The 26952-nt window shown below is 44.5% G+C and overlaps 1 protein-coding gene across 1 annotated transcript in view; it reads right to left on the bottom strand.

Moving 5' to 3' along the window:
* MMP17 (matrix metallopeptidase 17) overlaps window positions 1-26952 on the bottom strand; it is a 171468-nt gene that overhangs the window by 91069 nt on the left and 53447 nt on the right. The window lies entirely within an intron of this gene.

Consider the following 26952-nt stretch of genomic DNA (forward strand, 5'->3'; position numbering starts at 1 on the left):
CCTGACCTGACTCAGTATAAGGGAGCTTATGTTTCTATGAGTCCACTTCAGCTTCCTCCCTATATGACTGGTCGGTCTCAGAAATGCCTGCTCCCTCCACACATTTCCTACATAGAGCAACATCCCTGTGGCTGTGGCTTAAGCAACTTTTCAGCATGCCTTAACTTGGTCCGGAGATGTCTTTTTGGTCCATGCTGTAAAGACCTAATCTGCTATTCCCGGATGCAGTTGTGAATCAGACTGCTGCTAACAAACGAATTTAATTTTCCACTGTGTACAAAAATGTGCATTTCATGGGGGAAGTGCTTACAAAGCTGCATATTTTAAGGTGGAAATGCGTGCAAAATTTGTATTTTAGCCGAATGTGTGCACAAAACCACACATTCAACTAGGTTTGAATAAACCCACTGAAGTTAATTTCAACGGGTCTACTATGAGTCAAACTTAGTTGAATGCCATCCATACAATTTGAATGCAAATTCCCTGTTTGTTTGCTTAATCCTCAGTTAACCACTTGTAATGGCCTCTGCTGTTTATTTGATTCCATTTGTGGATCGCTTCCCATAACATATCTCATAGCAATTGCTGAACACATGCAGGAGTGCCACAAAATGGAAATAAACAGATCTGACCATCCCGGTTCTGAAGCAGGACTGAGGTTGATCAAGATTTCCTTTGAAAGGGCTGGTTCCACGTTTGAACTGTTCCTCACCAAACACCGGCCTGACCATGAGGCAAAGTAAGGTGACTGCCTCCAGCAGCAGGTCCACAAGGTGGCACTCCTATGGGGGCCTCATCTACCCAATTGCCTCCACCATCAGTGGAGAAACAGTGTCTTCATTGGCACTAGTTTCTGGTGAGATTTTGCAGGAAGCCAGCACTCTGGCTGGTGTTTCTTGGGAGCCACCATGCAATGTGGTTAAGGCAGGCTTCAGCAGTGAAACAGGATGCACCGACCCTGTGGACTCTCCTCCTTCAACAGTGGACTTCCTGTCACTGCAGGCTCTCCTGGCAGGAGTAGCACACCAACGGAGCTGTATTTAAATTCCCCACAGTGCCTGGGAGCAATGCCATGTCAAGGGCACAGAGGGAAATTAAATTAATGAGTGTGGAGGGGTCCTGCCAGGTCAGCAGGGCCTCAGCAGCTGCCCGAGGATGCTGTCTGCCAATGCTAGACTTGATCTTTAACCTAGGACCTGAAACCCACTTGAAAGCATCAGATAAGCTAGAGGCATCATAGGAAATGTAAATTCTGATGAATGATATGCAGTGGGTGTGGGTGGGCTCCCTCAAGATGTCCTTTCTGTTTTGCTGTGATGACTTGTGCTCACGATAGTATGATGATTCTGCTTTCAGGTTTTGTGGTAGACCTACGTACTGTTTCATTTCTAGATGGTGGATACAAAGTTATGTTCTTTGAAGGTAAAGAGAAAGAACTGTACAGTGGTACCTCTGGTTACAAACTTAATGATTTCTGGAGGTCCGTTCGTAACCTGAAACCGTTCTTAACCTGAGGTACCACTTTAGCTAATGGGGCCTCCCGCTGCTGCCGCGTCACCGGCGTGTGATTTCTGTTCTCATCCTGAGGTAAAGTTCTTAACCCGAGGTACTACTTCCGGGTTAGCGGAGTCTGTAACCTGAAGTGTTTGTAACCCGAGGTACCACTGTATACAATCACATGACATTTCTTTCTTTCTTTCTTTCTTTCTTTCTTTCTTTCTTTCTTTCTTTCTTTCTAGAACAGTGTAACAGTTTATTTTAACAAGCAAAAATGAAAAACATATACTATATAATTATAAGCGTTAACAATTAAAATTCCATATGTACTTATTTAAGTATTATTATAATTATTAATATTATCCAGGTATATGTTTATTTTTAACCTACTATATTTTGCATAAATGCATTCCAAATATCATTATAGTTGCCCATCCAAAGTCTACGTCTAAAGTGGAACCTCGGCTCTTGAACGCCTTGGGAGCCGAATGTTCTGGTTCCCAAACGAACAAAAACTGGAAGTAATTGTTCCAGTTTTCAACATTCTTTGGAAGCCAAATGCCCGGTGTGGCTTCCATGGCTTCTGATTGGCTGCAGGAAGCTGCTGCAGCCAATCAGAAGCTGTGCCTTGGTTCCTGAACTGTTTCGGGAATCGATCAGACTCCACTGTATAACCAATCCATTCCTAAGCTGCAGTTCTGAACTTGACCATCTTAGAAAGTAAACAAATGGGAAACTTTCATATTACATGAAAGTAGCATGAACAGCATACCAACATGAACAATGCTTACAAAAGTATTTCATGCTGTTTGTGCACTTGGAAACAGCCCAAGAAAGCTATCACCTCCCCTCCCCACAGTCCCAATCTCCTGCCTAAACTTACTATTTAAACAAGTGTGTGCAAGGAGTGGTTATCCGTGGCAGATTGCTCTTAATGGGGTCCATTATACCCACAGAAGAGTGCCAAATGACCAGCATCGTCACTGCCTCATCTGCCTCTGTCCCCCACAATCACAGTACTTTGCAGCATTATCCTGAGAGCTGGTAATTGGTGGCTGATAGACGGTGCATGTCATGCTTCCTGCAAAAATGGACTGTGATGACTCCCAGAAATAAGCCCCAACCCCGTATGTGTCCCCCAAATGAGCCAGTGTGGTGTAGTGGTTAAGAGCGGTAGTCTCGTAATCTGGGGAACCGGGTTCGCATCTCCGCTCCTCCACCTGCAGCTGCTGGGTGACCGTGGGCCAGTCACACTTCTCTCAAGTCTCTCAGCCTCACTCACTTCACAGAGTGTTTGTTGTGGGGGAGGAAGGGAAAGGAGAATGTTAGCCGCATTGAGACTCCTTCGGGTAGTGATAAAGCGGGATTCTATACAATAAAATAAAAGAAGAAAAAGGGAAACATAACAAAAAGGCAAAGTGTTATTAGCCTGAAAAATATGGTGCCTCAACACGGCCTTATATATCAGTTTTACTATTCATCCCCTGCCATGGGTGTTAATGATCATAAGTTTAGTTCATTGCCCTTTCCAATTGTCTTTCTCATCTTCCAGACCTCACCCTTTCCTCTATTCTCTCCTATGGACTCACCCTTTGCTTCTCCTAAAATATTTATAGCAATTCTATTACTCACAAGGAGGAAAGAAACGATCCCCCCCTCACTTCCTGCACTTTTATAATACAGCCAGCCATGCAATGCCAAGGATTTACGTTTCAAAAATAATAATAATCAGGCTTCGACATCTGTGCAGCGCAGAAGACATTCTCTTCATTTTAAGATGTCAAGCGGGATTAACCCTCCAAGGTTTCTTTCTAAGAAATGATGTCCAAACATCCCAGCTTTTGGCTTCTAAAATATTCACGAAACACCTGTGCCATCTGCCTTCATTTTCACTCCAGGCATCTGAGTCTCCTTCCCCACCCTTCAGTCAGCTAGGGTTCAGTTTGGTGCAAGGCGTGCTTTGCAACCTTAATGGAAAACCGCTCCAAAATACTCCAAGCACAGAGTATGCAAGAAGCTCAGCAATATATATATATATATATATATATATATATATAAAATCCTAGCAGATTATCCTTTATTATTTATATCGAAAGCTTCTGGACAGACACTTTATAAATAATAATTTCACAGAGTTATTTGTTTTGAATATTCACCTGCTACTTTCCAGTCGGACAGCAGAATGCTAAGAGGATGCCAGGGGTGCAGTGGGGAGAATTAAAACACAATCAACATAAGGAAATGTGATCATAATAAAGAGTCGCCTGAAATAGAATCAGGAAGATTCCTCCTGCCGCAGGACTGGACCGGGGAACCTCTGGCCCTCCCAGATGTTGCTGAACAAAACCCCCCAATTGTGGTCAATGGCCAGGGATGAAGGATGTTGTAGTGCAGCAACATCTGGGGTGCTAATGGTTCCTCAGACCTGCCCCTCAAAGGATGCTCCCTTTTAACTATTTTGCCTCAAAAATAAATGGAAGTGGGGTGAAAATGAGATTCATGGGCTGGTGGGTGGGTGAGTCACTGGCCACCCTATCAACCTCATTTTCACTTCCGGAGGCGGCGCAAAACGGCAATGGCGGTCCTCTTTACTCTGTGAAGAGGGGCTCCGCGGAAAAGGGTCGTCCGCTGCGGCAAAGCGGAGACCCATTAAGAAAAACCACAGGCAGAGCGAGCCTGTGGCCGTGGGACTCGGCGGGCGCCAAAAGCCCCCCCAGAAACGAAGAAGGAACCCCGTAAGGGGCTCCGGAACGTGAAAGGGGGAGCGGCGCTGTGAGTTCATCGCTCTTTTCGTGGAAGCAAAGCCGCACTGCTGCTGCTGATGAGCGCTGACCTTTCTTCTTGAAAACATCGAAATTGGCTGCAACATACCCGTGAGTAAGGGGAACTAAATATCGGACTAAAATTTTGGAATTTGGCTGAAAACGGGAGGCGAGTAACAGGAAGTCCGTCTCCCGATCTTGCTAACTAGATCAAAGCAACGGCTTAGAAGAGCGCTGAAGCGTCTAAAAGGGATCGTAAAAGCAAAACGAGGGCGCATTGATAGACTTTGTAGTGAAAAGACAAGCAGGAAATCTTTGTAAAATTTGTGGACTTTATTCTTGGAACTTTCTTCCTAATTTCGAGCTATGCGGAGTTAAAAGGGACAACCCAGCTGTCGGACTGTCAGTGCGCAAAAGAGAACTGTCAAACTGCTGATACTGTTATTGGAGTTTAAACTGTTACATAGACTGAGATATTAACGTTTAAACATTGTTGCTGGGACCCTTCTTGACACCTTGTGGCCTTTTTTCAAGAAATAGAAAGCCCGGGGAACCTTCCTTTTGTGCTCTGGAACTACTAAGATTTAATATAGGGAATATAAGAACTTCAATGGCGGAAAAGAGTTCTTTCCTTCCTTGAAACTTTGAAACACCCCCCCTAGAGGATTGTGGAGACATAGAGGCCTGGGAACTGTACTTTATTGTGACTTTCTGTGGTTAAATTGTTTACACTCTGGACTTGTCTGACTCATGGAATAAAAGAAAATTTGACCTTGAACAGAGGCAGGTGTGGAATGAGTGGCTCAGGGAGAACAAGAGCAGCCAAAGCTAAAGAAAAAGAAAAGAAACCGGTGCAACTTGTTCAAACAACCCTATCTCATCAACGTAGATCATCTGTCCCAACTGTGCTGACAGCACAGGAGGTGGAAGCTGAAGAGCCTGCTGCAGAAGATATGGCAACTGGAGGATCTGAAACAGTCCTGAAACAAATTTTGGAACAACTGGCAATTTTAAATCAAAAAGTGGACAATCAATCATCAAAAATTGACCAAGCTACATCCTCTATTAGTAAATTATCTGATCAGGTTTCCCAGCACACTCAGGCAATTGAGAAACTGCAAGGAGCCACGGCTGAAAACTATAAATTAGCTGTGGAAGCCAGTCAAAAAGCAGAACAGGCGAACAAAAAGGTTGATGAGATCAAGGGGGAAGTAAGGCCTCTGAAAAGACAGGTAGGGGAACAACAAGCCTACCTGTCATTGGTTGAACTGAAAAGTAAGGAAAATAATCTCAGGTTAAGGGCCATCCCAGAACTGGAGGAAGGAAATTTACAGGGATTCTTGACACTTTTATTCTCCAAATTCTGGGGGATTGAGGAAGACAAGGATTTCAAAATTGTGACGGCTTTTAGACTGGGAAAATCGATAAAGAAGGATAAGTCCAGAGACTGTTTGGTTATTTTGAGATCAAGAGAGGAAAGAGACAAGATACTAGGCCTACATTTTAAAAAATCTTTGGAGATAGAAGGTAAAAAGGCTGAAATTTACAGAGACATACCCAAACATCTTTTGGATCTTAGGACCACTTACACAGATTTGACCAAACTGCTGAGATATAACACAATCCCTTATAGGTGGGAGTTTCCGCAAGGACTATCATTTACTTACAAAGGAAGGAAAGTAAGAATTAAAACACCTGAGGACCAACAGAAGTTCTTACACGACCACGAGGAGGACCTCCAGAAAGGAGCCGCAGCTTCTTGGCCACCACCACCACCGGGACCATCTCCAAAACCTACACCGTCTGGATCTGGACCAGCATTACCACCTCCGGGATCGGAGGGAAACCTAGACACCCCATTGTAGGACCCACCAATTAGACCAGGATGTCTTTGCAGCTTCTCAGTTGGAATATAAATGGCGGAAATTCTCCGGAAAAAAGAAGAAAAGTATTTCATATTTTGAAAAAAGAACAATTGGACATTATTTGCCTGCAAGAAACACATGTGACAAGGCTCCACAGAAAAGTGCTAATTAACAAAAGATTAGGCCAAGAATTTATTTCTTCGGATAAAGTCAAGAAAAGAGGAGTGGTGATATATGCAAAGGAGAGCCTGTCACCGAAATTTTTATTTAAAGATGAACGCGGCAGAATTTTGGCGATTGAAATTCAGACACAAGGAGAAAAATTTTTGATATTAGGAATATATGCTCCAAATGAAGGAAAATCGGAATTTTTCAGGAAGCTGCATGAGATTATGCTGGACTATTTAGACTACAACAACATTATTATGTTGGGTGACATGAATGGGGTTGTGTCTGTAAATATGGATAAGTCGCAAAGTGCTAACATAACGAAAGATGGCAGACTACCTAAAACTTTTTTTGAAATGACTGACAATGTGGACTTAATTGACATATGGAGGGTTAAGAACCCCCTAGGAAAAGAAGGAACTTTCTTTTCTGAAGCTCATCTGACATGGACACGAATCGACCAAATATGGATAACTAGAGGACTGGCACCCAAGACTAGAAAGGTGGAAATCTGCCCAAAAACCTGCTCCGACCATAACGCTTTGAAAATGGAACTGAGACTAAATACAACCGGATCCTTTAGATGGAAAATGAATGACACCTTACTAAGGGATGAGAAGATTGTTAAGAAGGCCCAAAAAACTTTAAAGGACTATTTTGAGATAAATTTAAATACCACTGTGGAAAAAAGAACAATCTGGGATGCAAGTAAAGCAGTCATGAGAGGGTTTCTAATACAACAAAATACGATCAAGAAAAAGCTCTGGAATGAAAAGAAGGAGAAGATATTGGAAAAAATAAGAGATGGAGAGAAAAAATTAAGATCCAAGCCCAAATCGAAGGAAGTGCTGAGAGAAGTGAAATTTTTCCAAGCACAATATTTGAAATTGATAAATCAAGAGGTGGAATGGAAAATTAAACAAATGAAACAAAGATCCTTTGAATCAGCAAATAAGTGTGGGAAACTGCTAGCATGGCAGTTGAAAAAGAGACAAAAACTCAATACAGTTACAAATCTAGAGATTGAAGGGAGAATGGTTCAGAAACCCGAGGAAATTAGAAAGTGCTTCCAGAGATATTTCAAAGAACTTTATTTACAAGGGCCGCAGAAAGATTCGGAGGTGGACCAATTTCTTAAAACTAACGGATTACAGAAAATACCTCAGGAAATGAGAACAACCCTGAATAGTAATATCACACAGCAAGAAATTGAAAGTGCCATTCAGAACCTTCAATTAGGCAAATCTCCAGGCCCCGATGGACTTACCTCCAAATATTATAAGGTTTTGAAGGACTATTTGATACAACCTTTGTTGGAGGTCTGCAACCAGATTATGGAGGGGAGGAAGGCACCGGAAACGTGGAAAGAAGCTTTCATCACATTGATACCTAAACTAGAAACTGAAAAGACCCAGCTTAAGAACTACCGCCCCATCTCACTCCTAAATGTGGATTACAAAATTTTTGCGGACATTTTGGCAAGTAGGTTTAAAAAAGTGCTTAATGAAGTGATCCATAAGGACCAGGCCGGCTTTCTCCCTGGTAGGCATTTGTTTGACAACACAAGAAACATTATTGACATTTTGGAACTTATACAAACAAATCTTAACACTAGAGCGGTGTTAATTTTTATTGATGCGGAGAAAGCCTTTGACAATATCTCTTGGATGTTTATGAAGAGAAACTTGGAAGGGATGGGAGTGGGGCGGGGGTTTGAAAATGCAATAGAAGCAATATATTCAGAACAAAAAGCCAAATTGATAGTAAACAACGTGGTGACAGAGGAATTTAAAATTGAAAAAGGGACACGACAGGGGTGCCCTCTATCCCCCCTATTGTTTATTTCAGTTCTGGAGGTACTATTGAACATGATTAGAAAGGACCGGTTGGTACAGGGGATTGAGGTCGGAGTGAAACAATATAAATTGAAAGCATTTGCAGATGACTTGGTATTAACACTACAGGAGCCAGTCTCTAGTACTAAAAGAGTGTTAGAATTAATTTCTGACTTTGGTCGGGTGGCGGGATTTAAGCTGAACAAGCAAAAAACTAAGGTTCTAGCAAAAAATTTGACAACTACAGAAACAGATGAGTTCCTGAAAGAAACAGAATTAAATGTGGTTAAAAAAGTAAAATACCTAGGGGTGTATCTGACCTCCAAAAATTTGAATTTGTTTAAGGATAACTACGAGAAATGTTGGTCAGAAATCAAAAGAGATTTGGAAACATGGTCAAGATTGAAACTTTCCTTGTTGGGCCGAATAGCAGCTATAAAGATGAATGTACTGCCGAAAATGTTATTTTTGTTTCAGGCCCTACAGATCGTGGACAAGGTGGAATGTTTTGGAAAGTGGCAGAAGGATATTTCCAAGTTTGTTTGGCAGGGCAAAAAGCCCCGAATAAAGTTTTAAATATTAACTGACGCGAAAGAAAGAGGGGGATTTGCCCTGCCAGACTTGAGGTTATATTATGAATCTGCAGCCTTCTGCTGGTTGAAAGACTGGATTTTACTGGAAAACACTGATGTCCTAGATCTGGAAGGGTTTGACAATGCTTTTGGGTGGCATGCGTATTTGTGGTATGACAAGGTTAAAGTGCACAAACTGTTTAAAAACCACATTGTCAGAAGAGCAATTTTGATGGTCTGGACAAAATATAAAGACTTATTGGAGAGTAAGACTCCGAGGTGGCTCTCACCGGTGGAGGCCAAGGCACGTAAGAGACTTAACATGGAGGCCAATTGGCCTAAATATGGGGAAATAATTGAAAAAATTGGAGACAATTGGAGGTTGCAGAGCTTGGAAAAGCTAAAAAACAAGGTGCGAGATTGGTTGCACTATGCACAAATTCAAGAGGTTTTTAAAGTGGACAAGAAGGTTGGATTCCAGGTGGAAAAATCGAAACTAGAGACAGAACTGTTAGAGCCAAAAAATAAACTACTTTCGAGAATGTATAATTTGCTGCTTAAATGGAATACTCAGGATGAGACAGTCAAATCCGCCATGATAAAGTGGGCGCAGGATTTGGGGCATAACATTATGTTTGAAGACTGGGAAAGGTTATGGAACACCGGAATGAAATTTACGGCATGTACTGCCTTGAAGGAAAACATTATGAAAATGATATACCGGTGGTACATGACCCCAGTCAAGCTTGCCAAAATATATCACCTGTCTGATAATAAATGTTGGAAATGTAAAGAGGCGGAAGGGACATTCTTTCACCTCTGGTGGACCTGCCCGAAAGTGAAGGCCTTTTGGGAGATGATTCATAATGAACTAAAAAAGGTACTTAGATTTACCTTACCTAAGAAACCGGAGGCCTTCCTCCTGGGCATGGTGGACCAGAGAGTGCTTAAGAAAGATAGAACTTTTTTTATGTACGCCACTACAGCAGCAAGGATCCTGATTGCAAAGCATTGGAAGACACAAGATCTACCCACACTGGAGGAATGGCACACGCAGTTGATGGACTATATGGAACTGGCCGAAATGACTGGCAGAATCCGAGACTTGGGAGAAGAAACAATTGAGGAGGACTGGAAAAAATTTAAGGACTATTTGAAAAAACATTATAAGCTGTATGAATGTTAAAAAATGCACCTTTTAGGAAATTCTAGCTTCAGCAATGTTAAACTAAAGAAATGGAAATTAAGGTACAAGAAGTCAGAGATAGAATAATGAAACAACTTTATTGTGTTTAAATGAAAATGTACATGATTTGGGTTATAACACATTTGAAATTGGGTAACATGATAAAATGAAGGATACAACAAGTATTGAAACAAGTTAACAAATTGCTGATGTTCTGTATTACAGAGAATGCAGGGTTGGGAGGATGTGGGGAAGTCCAGCAGATTTGGAAAAAAGAACATGAAAATTTGTAACCTTTCTATTTTATTCTTATAATCTGTTCTCTATTCTTTTTTCTGCACTTTATAAACTTAATAAAAAATATTATAAAAAAAATATATCAACCTCATTTTTCACCTTCTCCATCCAAGATAAAGCATTCCAGATTTTGCCTCTATTTCAATAGCCCTGGTCCAATCCCAATTATGAGTCTAGCTGAGGACAGAGGGAACCTCTGGGGTAAAATCTGGCCTTCAGATCTCTTTCCAGGCCTGACCCCTCACCAGTCCTGCTCCACATTCTTCTTAATCCTGAGGGGCAGTTCAGTGAGTAGAGAATGAGACTCTTAATCTCAGGCTTGTGTGTTTGAGCCCCAAACTGGGTGGAAGATGCCTGCATTATAGGGGGTTTGGACTAGAAAGGGGTCAGCAAACTTTTTCAGCAGGGGGCCGGTCCACTGTTCCTCAGACCTCGTGGGGGGCCAGACTATATTTTGAAGAAAAGAAAAAGAAAAGAACGAATTCCTATGCCCCACAAATAACCCAGAGATGCCTTTTAAATAAAAGCACATGTTCTACTCATGTAAAAACACCAGGCAGGCCCCACAAATAACCCAGAGATGCATTTTAAATACAGTGGAACCTCAAGTTGTGAACGTGATCTGTGCGAGAGCCACGTACACAACCTGCACCGTTCGCAACCCGCAGCGCCGCATCTGTGTACTTGTGGGTCGCGATTTGGTGCTTCTGCGCATGCTCAAATCGCGACTTTGTGTTTCTCTGCATGCGCAATTGCCGAAACCCAGAAGTAACCCTGGTACTTCTGGGTTTGGTGCGGTGCACAACTCGAAATCGCATAACCTGAAGCATCTGTAACCCGAGGTACCACTGTAAAAGCACATATTCTACTCATGTAAAAACACGCTGATTCCCGGACCGTCCATGGGCCAGATTTAGAAGGCGCTTGGGCCAGATCCAGCCCCCGGGCCTTAGTTTGCCTACCCATGAACTAGATGATCCTCGTGGTCCCTTCCAACTCTAGAATTCAAGCTTAACTGTTTTTGCCTGGCTGGAAAGTTTCATTGAACTTGGGCAATGTTTTCCTGGATGGAAGACAGAGAGGGGTGTGCGAATGTGGATAGAAGCTAGTTTACTGTACAATGGGAAGCATCAAAAATATTGTTCCATCCATTTTTGCCTCTGGATCCATCCACCACTAGGATATGGCCCCTAGAAGGTTGCCCAGATCAGAATGTGGCCCTCCGTTGGAAGTGCCAAGAGGTGGAAGGCACTTTCTTCCACATGTGGTGGACATGCGAAAAAGCAAAAACATATTGGGAAATGATCCACGGGGAAATGAAAAAGATGCAGAAGATGATGTTCCCCCCCAAAAGCCAGAGGCCTTCCTTCTAGGAATAACAAATTTGGATATCCCCCCCCAAATTTGGATATCCCCCCCCAAATGTACTTGATCTTTTATACGCAACAATTGCAGCAAGAACCATGTATGCACAAAGGTGGAAAGATCAAGAGATATCAGCTAAAGGGGAGTGGCTAAATGAATTGATAGAATCTGTGGAGTTGGCAGGTTATGACAACAAAAATCAGGGACCAAGAAGAGTCATTGTTAAGGGATGAGTGGAAACCCTTTGTAGATTAGTTGAAGAAGTATAATAGTCAGATAAACTTACAAGTAGGACAAGGACTCAGAGCAGCTGTGGAAAACAGATAGTAAATCAATAATAATAATAATTTTTATTTATATCCCGCCCTCCCTGGCCATACCAGGCTCAGGGCGGCTAACATCAAAGTATATAATACATTAAAACATAAAACCCAGCAATTGACTGAAATACAGCTTAAAATCAGCTTAAAATCAGAATAAATCAGATGGCAACCCACAATTTATAACTATAACTATAAGGGTTGGGAACATTAAGTGCTCACCAGGCTCAGCTATTTGTGTGAGCCAGTGAGAAGAGTTAGAGAGGTCGCTTATATGCAAGGTCTTGTAAAAAGAGGGGGGTGGTATAAATATAAATCTAGGAAGAAGAGGGTGGTTAAGAATGATACGCAGCAAGACGAGGAGGCCAGGGAAGGCTGGTGGGGAAGTATATACATAAGAGAAGGAAATCAAAACTGGATGGTTTGAATCTTCAATATAGGATTTTTTTGGGGGGGGACAGAAGGTGGCCCTCATGCCTGCCCTCGCTCTTCCACTGCTAAAGCAAAGGAGGTGGAGAGGGGGAAAGAGAAGGGAGGGACACACGCAACCCCTCCACTACCGCTGAGTTAAATGCTGGCCTGCCGTGTCCCCGCACAGACCCCTCTGCGTCAGTCCATACATCCATGTAGCTTGATTAAAGGAGCCAGCCTCCATTTGCGGAACAGCATTTAAACAGAAAATTAGCTTTCCAAGCACTCCTGCAGAGAATAAATAGTCTGTCACAATGCATTTGCCAATGGATTGAACTTGATTGAATGCGACAGCTGAGCTGGTTGGCTCGAGCCAGAAACCCAGAGCCAGATCCTGAGAATGAGTCCCCCTCCCCCCATCACTTCTCAGTGAGGAAAAGCCACACAGCCAAGTCATAGATAAATAACGAAAACACTATTCGTCCTGGCAAATCTGCGTATCTGGCAGAGAAAGCGATGGTGGGGAAAGGAGGACAATGGTGGAGAGTGGCTGGTAGCAGTTTACTCAACCTGAATGAGAACTGCGGGCCAGGGAGGTCTGGGTCTATGTGCAGCTCCTCTGTGCAGTGAGCTGCTGAACTGCAGGAAGCAGTTCAAAGAATTACGATACAATACGATGCGATGCGATACGATACGATACAATAATCTTTATTGTCCCATACAGAACAACGAAATTAAAAAAATCTACATCAGACATTCAAAAACCATAAAGCATACTATCTCAGCCTGGTTAGCCCCCTAAAAACTCTGATACCCCATAATTAAATACAATATACTCCCATAGAGACTACCTTAAAAAGGTAAAGGTAGAGGGTAAATGGACCCCTGACCATTAGGTCCAGTCATGGCCGACTCTGAGGTTGCGGCGCTCATCTCGCTTTATTGACTGAGGGAGCTGATGTACAGCTTCTGAGTCATGTGGCCAGCATGACTAAGCCACTTCTGGTGAACCAGAGCAGCGCACAGAAGCGCTGTTTACCTTCCCATTGGAGCAGTACCTATTTATCTACTTGCACTTTGACGTGCTTTCAAACTGCTAGGTTGGCAGGAGCAGACTGTGTTTAAAACCAAAATCACATTTGGATAGAAACTGTTTCTCAGGCGGCTAGTCCTAGTTTTTAGAACCCTGTACCTTCTTCTAGAAGGCAGAAGCTGAAAGAGATCATTTCCGGGGTGTGCATCATCCTGCACTGTCTCTGCAGCTTTCTTATGGCACCTGGAAGCATAGATTTGATCCAAGGTGGGAAGAGTGCACCCAATTATTCTCTCCGCAGTCTTCAGGCCCTGGACTGATGCTGCCTACCCGGGCTGGCAATTGAGTCATAGAACTTCAGAGCTGGAAGAGACCCTGAGGGTCATCTAAACCAAGCCTGTGCAATGCAAGAATCTCAACTAGAGCATCCTTGGCAGATGGCCATTCAATCTCTGCTTAAAAACCTCCAACGAAGGAGAGTCTTCCACCTTCCGAGGGAATCCAAAAAGTGCATTGGGAAGTCAAGCATTGGGAAGAGACATGCACATTCCAGTTGAGCCTTGCTTGAGCAAGCTGGTCTTCCTAGCCCCATCTAGCCCAGTGTCCTGCTCTTACAGTGGCCAATCAGATGCCTGTGGGAAGTCCAGAAACTGAATATCTGAGGCATACTGAATGGTAGAATGTAACCAGGATAGCTAGCAGTCATTAGGGATGTGATGGGGTGGGGAGGAGTTCAATTCAGTTTGCATTGAAAGCTGAATCTAACAATTCTATACTTTCTAAAACAATATGAGAACTGAAACCCAGCTGTCCTTCAAAATCCGCACTTTTTGGAATTTTGCAATGCAGCTCTCCAACCAAGCAATATTGACAAAAATGCATGTGTCAGGGGAGAAAAAGTGCGCGACAAAAATGAATCTATTAGTGAAAATAACATACAGAAATGCATTTCGTTAATGAGTTGCAGAAAGGTGCATGTTAGTCAAAAGCTGCATTCAAAAAAGTGTTCACTAGAATAAATTTGCACTAACATGCTGGGGGATTTTCAGGAGGAGCTGAAAATAAATACACTGCAAGCTGCTGCAGAAATGCGGAGAGCTGGATTTAAGATTGGGAAAATGAGAAGGTGAGAGAATGGAAATCGACAGGATCTGTCCAGCCCTAGCAGCCACTGATAGCTGTATATCCTCCATGAATTGGTTGAATCCCAGTGAAGGACTTTGGTAATATGGTGCCTCAACGAGGACAAAATTTGGGCTCTCAACGCAAATATTTTATTATTATTATTATTATTATTATTTTCACAATAATTCCTTTTGGATCAGAATTTGTTAAAGTGCCCTCCCTGCCTCCCATTCTGTGCATGCTTTTAAGTGTACAGTTGTACCTCTGGTTACGAACTGAATTCGTTCCAGAGGTCCATTCTTAACCTGAAACCGTTCTTAACCTGAGGTACCACTTTAACGTAGGACATGGGTGGTGCTGTGGTCTAAACCACTGAGCCTAGGGCTTGCCGATCGGAAGGTCAGAGGTTTGAATCTCCACGACGGGGTGAGCTCCTGTTGCTCTGTCCCAGTTCCTGCCAACCTAGCAGTTCAAAAGCACACCAGTGCAAGTAGATAAATAGGTACCGCTCTGGAGGGAAGGTAAATGGCTTTTTTGTGTGCGCTGCTCTGGTTTTGCCAGAAGTGGCTTAGTCATGTTGGCCACATGACGCGGAAAAACTATCTGCGGACAAATGCCAGCTCCCTCGGCCAGTAAAGAGAGATGAGCGCCACAACCCCAGAGTCGTCCGTGACTGGACTTAACTGTCAGGGGTCCTTTACCTTTTTACCTTTACTGCTTTAGCTAATGGGGCCTGCTGCTTCGGCCGCGCCGCCGCTGCGCGGTTTCTGTTCTCATCCTGAGGTAAAGTTATTAATCCGAGGTACTACTTCCAGGTTAGCGGAGTCTGTAACCTGAGGTGTTTGTAACCTGAAGTGTTTGTAACCTGAGGTACCACTGTATTATTTTGGGTCCCCTTGGCTTGGCGCCCTCCGCTGGGAAAAAACCACACCCTCCTAAATCTGGCATTGCTAATCCTCTTTTAAAGCTGTCCAAACTGGAGGCCATTGCTGCTTCTTGAGCAAGAGCACATTCCATAGTTGCACTATGAGCTGAGCAAAGAAGCCATTTCTTTGGTCTGGCCTGACTCTTCCTGCATTCGGTGTTGTTGGATTCTGACCCCATAACTTGGTCGCACTCTGCATCTTAAGAGCGCTGTGCCCCATGCGTCACTCTGAAATGTGCAGAAATCTGGATCTGGGCATGCCTCCAGATTCTGAAGAGAAAATTAAACATCCAGGTCCCTATTAGCAAGTCTTGGATAGACTTCTCCAGGGCAATATGGTCTGAGTCATTCCTAGCAGCCATGAACCACGGTGTTGGCGACACCTTAACCCACACAGAGAGCACATCTTTTGTCTGCTCTTCCTTCCTCCGCAGGTCAGACAGGCAGGTGGGTGCCTGCCATTGTGATTGAGATGGGAAAACTGTACCACTTTTGCATTTTTTATGAAGTGAAGGTCAATTAAAAATTGAATCGGGCTGCCTCCAGGGAGGAAAACTCATCCAGTCATCTAGTTGCGCTGCTAGGCTCAAAGCAAGCTGTCATTAAGGGGAAAAGAGAGAGGAGGAACTGGGTTATTTTCCACCTGTCCATTTCCACCTGGCAGCCAAGACAGATGCAAAATAGAAGACAGGACTTCAGCTGACAGCCTGATTGACTTTGATCTGGCTCAGAAATAGCTGCCAATTGGAGTACTTATAGAAGGAGACATTAAGCTGTGGTGGGAGAGGGAAGGGGTGGAAAGGCACTTAGGTGGTTTGAAGATCTGTTCTTTTCAAAACTTCTGTGTTCTTAAGCCTTTCTGTGTGGAACTTGGCAGCCTAGCCCAGCCACCCAGCACGGCAGATTCTTTCAAGAGAGAGATGGCAGAAGACGGAATTGGGAAAAACAGACAAAGCCTTTCATTGTCCTGAAGCAATAAAGGAGGCCAAAAGGCCTCTCAATGCCTGCATCTATTTCTTTATTTGTGCCACAATCCCCAAGGCACACTCAGCTAGGGAAATAAGGCCCATTGAATAAAGGATCACACTGAAAGAGGATCTATGCTGCTTCAGATGATAGCTGCTCAGAAGGATTAGCGATGTTTTAAAACACCGCGGCTCCCATCAAAACCATCTTTTACAAGTGCCACATAATGTTCGTTCTGCAATTCTGAAGAAACCAATCTTTTAGCATGGTGGCCCCTATTATTTGGAACTCCCTTGGAACTCCCTGCCTATTGATATTAGGCAGACACATGAATTGCACAGTTTTCAACTCCTGTTCTCATCATGTTTTCTTTTTTGCTCCAGCAAGCCTACCCAGACACTTCTTATTATGCACATTTGTTTTTAAAATCTATATTTTGATGGTTTTATTAATCTTCTGCTTTTATTACTATTCTTAATGAATATTTTATATCTTATGCAAAATATGCTGAGAGGAGTTTTTTTTTAAAAAAAGTAGAATATAAATCTTGCTAAATGAATAAAGCAAATAATTCAAAGATTAGGCAAATTCGTGGAAGATAAGGCTGTCACGGCTGTTGGTCACAATACCTATGTACTTGCTCCAGTATTGGAGGAAGTATCCCTCCAAATACCATTTTGGTGCCAGCGTCAGAGCCAGCTTGGTGTAGTGGTTGGAGAATCGGACTAGGACCTGGGAGACCAGGGTTCTAATCTGCACTTGGCCATGAAGCTCATTGGGTGACCTTGGGCCAGTCACTTGCTCACAGACTAACCTAACTCACAGGGTTGCTGTGGGGGTTAAATGAGCTGGGGCTGAGCCACATACGCCACCTTGAGCGGTATAGAAATGTGATTGATTGATTAATTAATTAATTAACCCAGTTGCTTGCACATCTGGTTACTGATCAAGTCATTTTCGTTGGGGGGGGGAAACTTAAGGAAAACTGACAAGCCAATCAAGGGGCAGCTTTTCTTTGTAATTCAAATTACAAATGGATTCTAAATGTCCTACTCAGGTGAAAAATCTCAATATTCATAGAATCATGGAGTTGGAAGGGACTGTAAGGGACATCTAGTCTAATCCCCCTGCAAGGCGGGAACCCAGTATAGGGTTCAAACTGACAACCCTGAGATTATGAGTCGCTTCTGAGATTATGGTTCGCTTCCCCGCTCCTCCACATGCAGCTGCTGGGTGACCTTGGGCCAGTCACACTTCTCTGAAGTCTCTCAGCCCCACTCACCTCACAGTGTGTTTGTTGTGGGGGAGGAAGGGAAAGGAGAATATTAACCGCTTTGAGACTCCTTCGGGTAGTGATAAAGCGGGATATCAAACCCAAACTCTTCTTCATGCTTTACCGACTGAGCTATCCAGGTGTCCAAGTACTGTCAGGTTTAGCACCTCTCCCGCACAAGACACGAATCACTGGCAGTTCGACTGGTTGAAGTTTACTATCAACAACAGGCTTCCAGCAATCCAATCTTTCCACAACTCATATCCCACTGTCAGAATCAGTTGACTCGACTGGCTTCTGGCCTCTCCCAAGGCCAGATATACCTCAAGCCCGCCCCCGCTTTCTGCTGGTCTTCCTTTTGTTCTAATCGCTTGGTCCACCTCCTGCTTCTTGGAGACTCAGGTGCAGCCAATTCCTCCTCCTCTGGAGTTGAATCCAACCCTCTACTACCACCTGCATCCTGCTCCTTCATCTCTGTGCTGCTGCGAAAACTTACAGTCAGCAATCCAGAGCGAGAAGGGCTTATCTCACTTTCGTGGTGTGAATGAACCAAGTTCCTGTTATCCTCTGCTTCCTCCCGCCCCCCTTTGCAGAGTCCTCTCGGCCAGCCATGTCTCTGACAGGTACATAAGAAGCAGCTTTATACCAAGTCAGACCATCATTTCCATCTAGCTCAGCAATGGCTAGTGGCTCCCCCAGCCCTGACTGGAGATGCTTGGGATTGAACTTGGGACTGGCTGAATGCAGAGGAACAGTGGGAGGAACCAGCTGGGGAACAACCAAGGGAAAAAGGCTCAAAGTGATTGGTGGTGGGAAAACGATGAGTGGTCACAGGGAGAAGATTGGGAAGAGGAGATGTCGGAAGCTGAAAAGGTAACAGGGTGTCTGTGGCAAGGAGAAGTCCAGACTCAGAGACAGAAGCTGAAGCAAGAGAGGCATGGCTATCTCCTGCTCCTGCTGCAACAAGCTCACCTTCTCCCTTGGTCTCTCAGAACCAGAAGAGGCATGAAAAGGGCAGAGGAGAGGTTGGCTTCACTCAGGCGCAGTCTCTGGTTGCTTGAGAAAAACCCTGGAAAGGAAGGGACTTAGAAGGCTGTGGGGAGGCAAGGACTTTCAGTCTTGGCAACTGATCCATGCCGTAAGACCTACTGGGAATGAGCTGCTATGCTCATTAGACCCAACACTCAAGCCAAGTCTGTGCAGATGTTGTTCTTGCTAATACAGTGGTACCTCGGGTTAAGTACTTAATTCATTCCAGAGGTCTGCTCTTAACCTGAAACTGTACTTAACCTGAAGCACCACTTTAGCTAACGGGGCTTCCTGCTGCCGTCGCGCCACCGGAGCACGATTTCTGTTCTCATCCTGAAGCAAAGTTCTTAACCTGAAGCACTATTTCTGGGTTAGCGGAGTCTGTAACCTGAAGCGTATGTAACCCGAGGTACCACTGTAGTTAACTCCAACTTGAGAAGTGTGATTTACTGCCGGCTCGTTCCTGACCCAAAGCAGATACTCTAGCATTAAGCTATTGTCTTTCTCCTTAACATGGGTTCACATAGAAAACTGCCTGATGCTGAGTCAAGACCCACTGCTCCATCTCACTCAGTATTGCCTACACTGACTGGCAGCGACTCCCTTGGATTTGAGGAAGGGGTCTTTCCCAGTCCTGCTTGGAGATGCCTGGGATTGCACCTGGGGGCTCTCTGTGTGAGCTGCTGCCCCGCCCCTGAGTCACAGCCCTTTCCCAACTGCATGATGGCAAAAAGCAAGGCTTTGGGGAGGGGGGGAAACACAGTTCCCTGGAATCAGCAAGCTTTGTCCAGCCAGGTGCACAAAGAAGGGAGGCTTAATGGGAAGGGACAGCAGTGATGAGATGTAGAAAACAGGTCTGGGCAGCAGCACCCTTGTTATTTCTAAGGGGGACAGGGAAGCGGTTAGGAGTTAATCGGTTTACATACTGCAGGTGCACCAAGAAGGAATCCTAGAATATAAACCATTGGTTACCAATCAATCTTCATCCCTAGGATGCCTAGCAAGGGAGAGGTGCAATTTGAGGCAATCCACTGGCTAAAAAGTTACCTGCCTCTTTTGGATTGATATGCCTTGTAATCCCCAAAGGCCAACCAGGGAGCTGATGCAGTGGAGAGAGTGGAAGAATAGAGACATCAAGGGAACAGGGAAAGAGAGATGGAAAACTTGTGGGAAAATGAAAGGATATTGATTTCCTGGGCAGCTGCCTTATGTCAAGTCACACTAAAAACTCCTTAAGCTCCATATTGTTGGCACTGTCTGTCTCTTAGGGTCTCTGGCAGGGGGTCTTTCCAAAGACACCTAACCTTTCCAAAGACCTCTAACCCGGGAAACCTCAGGGCCAGGGGGTTCATGGCGCCCTCCATGCCTCTTGGCTTGTCTCTTGAGACTCTTCCCAGGCCCTGCTGTAGGCTCACTTCTAGTGACTCTGCTTGGCTGGAATGTATGGTTATGAGTTTTGGGTGTTAAGATGGGTGCCAGACCCCTTTAACCTCTGGATCCAGTAAGTGTGAAAATCTAATCTAATCAAGAGAATCTAATCAAACCAAGCTAGTTTCCTGGCTAGGGGAAAGCTCAGAGGTCCTGAGCTTAGAGTTGAGGGTGAGCAGTGATGTGAGCTGGAAGCAAAGCAGCAAGCAGAGAGAGAGAGAGAGAGAGAGAGAGAGAGAGAGAGAGAGAGAGAGAGAGAACCATGCCAGATCTGTGTTCGAATGCAAGGCTGTGGCTATGGGAAAACCAGGACTCTTTTTGGGGGTGTTAGCCCTGTGACCCCCTCCATCACAGGCTCAGGTTCTATATATGTGTGTAAATAAACCATTTATCCTAAAGACACCACAGTCTCTACTGTGCCTCATTTCCAAAAGGAAACACAAACTCTCGTTAGTGCCTGGAACCCCTGGAATCTCTCACTTTTCTGAGATTGTGGTGAGATGCAAGAATATCTTCAAACTATAAGACATCTTGTTTATCTGGATGGGCGATGGTAGCAGTGTGTGTGTGTGTGTGTGTGTGTGTGTGTGTGTGTGTGTGTATGAACCTCTGCCATTCACATAACTGGAATGTAACTTACCATGCAAAGTAACTGTTGCTCCACCCACTTTTGTCTCTGGGCCCGCCCACCACTAGCATGTGGTTCTCCAAAGATTTTCAATGAAGCAATGTGGCCCTTGGACTGAAAAATGGCCCCCTGCTCCTTTTCTACATGATCTACAACAAAATAAGCACCAGAATATTTCCAGTATATATGATACGGGATTTCAGCAGGAAGATACGGGATATGAACTGATAGGCAACAAAGCAGTATGCCCATCCCAAAAACCTTTGCAGGTGGAAGAAGAGTTAAAAATGGATGGTGTATGAGTGCCCCGACACAATCATGAGCACAAATAGTCATGAATGCATAATAAAATTGCATATGGTGCCTGAAGGTCTTTCATTCAGATTTAGGAATCAAGCCATTCACGTTGCTCCTGCAAGATGAAGGCAAGGCCGCCAACTAAAACAAACTGATGGGTTATTTGAAAATGGACAAACCTGAACAAACATACCACAAAAGCACAGAGGAGCATCATTCAACCTGCAAACCCTCCATTTCATAGCCATTCTAAGAAATTAATTTCTGTGGGCAAAGGTGGGGAGAAGAACCTGGAAAAGAGAAGACTGAGAGGTGATGTGGTAGCCATCTTCAAATATGTGAAGGGCTGCAACACATGGAAGGTGGAGCGAGCTTGTTTTTCACTGCTCCAGAGGATCAGACTCAAACTAATGGATCAAAATGACAACAGAAGATCCCAACTCACAATAGGAAGAGCTTTCTGATGACAAGAGCTGTTCAACAGGGCAACGGACTCCCTTAGAAGGTGGTGGACTCTCTTTCTTTGGAGGTTTTGCTTCTCGGCTCTGCTGAGAAGCCAACTCCATCAGGTTCCTCCTTTCACTAACTGCCATCCGGAAGCAGCCCTCCCATCAGGCTGCAGCTGAGGGAGAGAAGGGGCACTCCATCCACTCTGCCGAAGGAGTAGCACAGGCATAGGCAAACTCTGGCCCTCCTGATGTTTGGGACTACAATTCCCATCATCCCTAGCTAATAGGACCAGTGGCCAGGGATGATGGGAATTGTAGTCCCAAATTATCTGGAGGGCCGGAGTTTGCCTATGCCTGGAGTAGCAGCTCTCGGTGTGTGTCCCTTCCTCAAACCGTTTCCCTTCTGGCTTAGAGTCATAGAAATGTAGAGTTAGAAGGGACTGCAAGGGCCATCTACTCCAAACCTTTGCAATGTGGGAATCCAGCCACAGCTGTCCCTAAACGTAAAGGGCCCCCTGACCGTTAGGTCCAGTCATGGACGACTCTGGGGTTGCGATGCTCATCTCGCTTTACTGGCCAAGAGAGCCAGCGTACAGCTTCCGGGTCATGTGGCCAGCATGACTAAGCTGCTTCTGGCGAGCTAGAGCAGCACACGGAAACACCATTTACCTTCCCACCAGTGCGGTACCTATTTATCTACTTGCACTTTGTGCTTTCAAACTGCTAGGTTGGCAGGAGCAGGGACCAAGCAACGGGAGCTCACCCCGTTGCGGGGATTCAAACCACTGACCTTCTGATCATGCAAGCCCTAGGCTCTGTGGTTTAACCCACAGCACCACCCGTGTCTCACAGCTGTCCCTAGCTGGGCTCAAACCATCAACAGCCAGATGCACTGACCCACCGTGCCATCTGACTGAACCCAAACTTTGTAACTCAGTAACTACATTGTCCTATTCCACGCTTCCAGTTCCTTGTGGGTTGGATCTTTCTAAATGGTAAACTTGAGGGCAGGGACTGTTGTTGTTGTTGTTGTAGCGGCTCTGGATGCAAAATTTTTTTGGGGGGGGCTGGGATTTTTGTCAAAAAAGAACTTCAAATAAATTAATAATAAATTGCCATCCCAGGTGTAAAGTTCTAGTCCTATGCACACCTAACTGTGAGAGTGGGAGCAGAGTGCGAGCAGCTTAGTGGTATTTATTTCATGTACCTCTTGCTTTTAAGTAAATGAGATACTCCTAAAAATGCTAGTGGAAGTCAATTGCATTTGTCTGATCACAGTCTAAAAGATACATGGCTTCCGGAAGGAAAGTAGAATATGTACCAGGTTGAAGATATACTGTTGACAAGTTCAGTGTTATTATAAACTTATTCAAACATCCAAATTTATTGGTAGCCCTTAATTGCATTATAGGAATATTTATTTTCTGAGCTTTCTGCCTCAAAATATGAGTTCCATCTGTTTTGGCATGATCGCATTGAGGTCCGCATACGCTTTCTGAGCCCACATAATAAAACCTTGCTTTGTTTACTTCAGTGTTGACAGTTTCCATTTCAGCTTGGTTTTTTCCACCCCTATTTTCCCAACCGGCAAAAACAAAGATGTATTAGAAGTTCCATAAGCCAAGGCAGCTTGCGGCTCTCTCTCTATGACACGGGATGCATTTTTAATTGGTGATTGAAGAACATTAAGGGATTTATACTTGTCAAACTCTAATGGTACAATTGCTCAAGTAACTGAGACATATACAAGGCATTTCATATTTGTAGGATGCAAATATGGCCCCTGGGAGGGTGCGGCGTGGCATCAAGCAAAATGGCTGCCATGGAGGCATGGCATAACTCAAAATGGCTGCCACAACCAAAGAACAGAAAAAGAGACAGCACCACGAAATGGTGTGGGTATGCCCCTACACCAGCCACCCATCAATGGTGGGAAGGAGAAACACCTACACCAACCACAATCACTCAGAGAGAGAAACTTTTTACACCTCTGTTCATTACAAAAGGGTGAGCAGTTGTCCAAACTTGGCATCCCATGAAAAGCAGAAATGTTTAAGCAATATGTGCATGTTCAACATGGGTGAAGGCCAAGTCTGTGCATTGCATTGTGGATTCTCGAAGATATATTTCACTGAGACCATTAGTGGGTGTTCCAGAAAGTTCTTTGGGGCACACTAGCACCTGAAGTGGCCGCAGAGACCATATAACACTGGTCCTGAAAGACCTACATTGGTTCCCACTACGTTTCCGGGCACAATTCAAAGTACTGGTGCCAGTGGCGTAGCGTGGGTTGTCAGCACCTGGGGCAAGGCAAGTAATTTGCACCCCCTAACCCATGGATTTGTGCCCCCTAACCCTAACCCCCAGATGTTGCGTCCGGTGTGGCCAGCCCCCCCTGCACCCCCCACGCTACGCCACTGGCTGGTGCTGACCTTTAAAGAGCTAAATGGCCTCAGCCCAGTATACTTGAAGGAGCGTCTCCACCTCCATCACTCAGCCCAGACACTGAGGCCCTTCTCCAAGGGCCGTCTGGTATTCCCTCACTGCAAGAAGCGAAGTTACAGGGAACCAGGCAGAGGGCCTTCTCGGTAGTGGCGCCCTCACTGTGGAATACCCTCCCACCAGATGTCAAAGAAATAAACAACTATCTGACTTTTAGAACACATCTGAAGGCAGCCCTGTTTAGGGAAGCTTTTAATATTTGATGAATTATTGTACAGTGGTACCTCGGGTTAAGAGCTTAATTCGTTCTGGAGGTCCGTTCTTAACCTGAAACTGTTCTTAACCTGAGGTACCACTTTAGCTAATGGGGCCTCCCGCTGCCACCCTGCCGCGCAATTTCTGTTCTCATCCTGAAGCAAAGTTCTTAACCTGAGGTACTATTTCTGGGTTAGCGGAGTCTGTAACCTGAAGCGTCTGTAACCCGAGGTACCACTGTATTTTAATATTTTGCTGGAAGCTGCCCAGAGTGGCTGGGGAAACCCAGCCAGATGGGCAGGGTATAAATAATAAATGGTGATGATGATGATGATGCAGGCAGCACATTGACAACTAAGCCAACAGCACACGGGGTTGCCATAGCACAGCCAAGGAACGCTGTGGCGTCAAAACCAATTAGCCATTTGCCAGAAGGCAGTTGCAGCCAAGACCTGTATATGTACCAGTTATGTTTCATTTATGTATGCTGCTTGCGCAAGGACGTGAGGCTGACGTCACAGCGCACAGGTCTGCCCCCTACGACAAGGGATGAGGCGGCTGTCACGCAAACTGACCTTGCACTTTTGTGCAACTGAGAATCACAGGCGTTGCTTATTCAGTCCCATTCTCTGCTGGGCTGCCTGCAGCCTGTAATTTGTACGTTCCTTCCTCTCCTCATCCTACATACGGCCGGCATTACTTATGTTCGGGGAGACAGCTATTTTGTAAATTATTCAACCCAGGAGCGGTTCGACTGTAAACAAGAGAAAGCGGTAGTGGAAATGGGAACATACAATTTATTGCAGGAATTAAAAAAACGGGGTGGGGGAGAGAGAGAGAGATACCTAAGCAAAAGGAGTTTAAAGAATAATTATAATGTGCCTGGTGAAAGGAACTGTATTGACTCTGCATTGAATACTGACAGCTGTTTACTACCCAGAACTGGAAATAGTAATTTCTGGCTAATGCTTCTGGATGTTTTATTTATTTATCTGGATGTTTTAATTCCCCCTTCCTTCAAGAGAAGCATGAGGAAAACCCAACTGGATCAAACCAAAGACACATCAGGTCCGGGATCCCATCTACTGGAAGCCCACCAGCCACAGCCATGCTCCCCAGTTGCAATTCCCAGTATGTTGCCCCCCCACAAGCAGAATATAGTTATACATCATAAACTCAGTTAATAGGAAAAAGCTTATTTCAAATGCCTCCTGCAAAAATAAAGGAAAGTCTTCACCGAGCCCTGAAAGTTGAACAGGGAGGGGGGGGGGGCTGTCTGAACTCATCCATAAAAGAGTTCTGCAGAATTGAGACCACAGTACTGAACCAGACTGTCCAAGTGTCCCTATTTTCGAGGGACAGTCCCTGATTTAGAGAAGCCATCCTGGATTCTAATTTGATCCCAGAATGTCCCGCTTTTCCTTAGGTCATCCCTATTTCCATCAGAGAAATGTTGGAGGGCATGTTAGGTAAAGGTAAATGGAGCCCTGACCATTAGGCCCAGTCGTGGCCGACTCTGGGGTTGTGGCGCTCATCTCGCTTTATTGGCTGAGGGAGCCGGCATACAGCTTCCGGGTCATGTGGCCAGCATGATTAAGTTGCTTCTGGCGAACCAGAGCAGTGCACAGAAACACCGTTTACCTTCCCGCCGGAGCAGTACCTATTTATCTACTTGCACTTTGACGTGCTTTCGAACTGCTAGGTTGGCAGAAGCAGGGACCAAGCAACGGGAGCTCACCCCGTCGTGGAGATTTGAACCCCCGACCTTCTGATTGGCAAGTCCTAGGCTCTGTGGTTTAACCCACAGCGCCACATCCTTATTTTCATTGGAGGATATGGAGTTATGCGACCCCCGAGCCAAGGAGATAAGTAACTTTACAACCTTTAGAAGATATCTGAAGGCAGCCCTGTACAGGGAAGGTTTTAAAAAAAATGTTTAATGTTTTATTATGTTTTTATATACGTTGGAAGCCTCCCATAGTGGCTGGGGCAACCCTGTCATATGGATGGGGTATAAACAATAAATATTATTATTATTATTGAATAGGACGCCCCTATTTTCTTTTCTTTTTTTATTAATTTTTTTTACAAATTTCTCTTTTACAAATTATTCAGACATTACCATATTTGCCAAATTACAAATTTTTGACTTCCACTAGCTCCTCCCACAATCCTCATATTTTATATTTATTACGCATTTCCTTTGTAATATATTGCCAGTTAATAATATCCTTTCTTCTCATTTTCTTTTACAATACCCTTTCTCATCACAAAGCCTCTTTAAAACCGACTAGCGTTGTCTGTTCATCACAGATATTTTCCAGATAAATCGTAATTTTTTTCCAGTCCTCAGTGAACTTGTGATCTTTCTGGTATCTAATTTTCCCAGTCATTTTATCTAGTTCTGCAAAGTCCATAAGTTTCATTCTCCACTCTTCCACTGTCGGTAATTCCTCTTGTTTCCACTTTTGGGCCATTAAAATTCTTGCCGCAGTTTTCCCTATTTTCATCATGGAAATGTTGGAGGGTATGCTGAACTCACAATCCTGGTGGAAATGAGCTGTGTGTCTGACCCACCGGGGTCCACTAGCAGTGATTCCTCCCAAAACCTCGGTGGTTGGGTAGGGATATAAGTCATCAAGCAGACCTGAAGGTATTTTGGGTCCAAGTTGCAAATGCCCTTGTATATTAATACAAGGACCCTGAATGTGGCCTTGTAGCATGAGGGCAGCCAACACAAGATTTCCATGCTCTGAGGTCAAAACTGAGAAAGGACACCTGTTAAAGCAACTTCCCAGGCTACCAGTCTGTTTCTAGACACAAT

This window comes from Podarcis gaigeae (assembly GCF_964106915.1).
Source record: "Podarcis gaigeae genome assembly, chromosome: 16".
Taxonomy (NCBI): Eukaryota; Metazoa; Chordata; class Lepidosauria; order Squamata; family Lacertidae; genus Podarcis; species Podarcis gaigeae.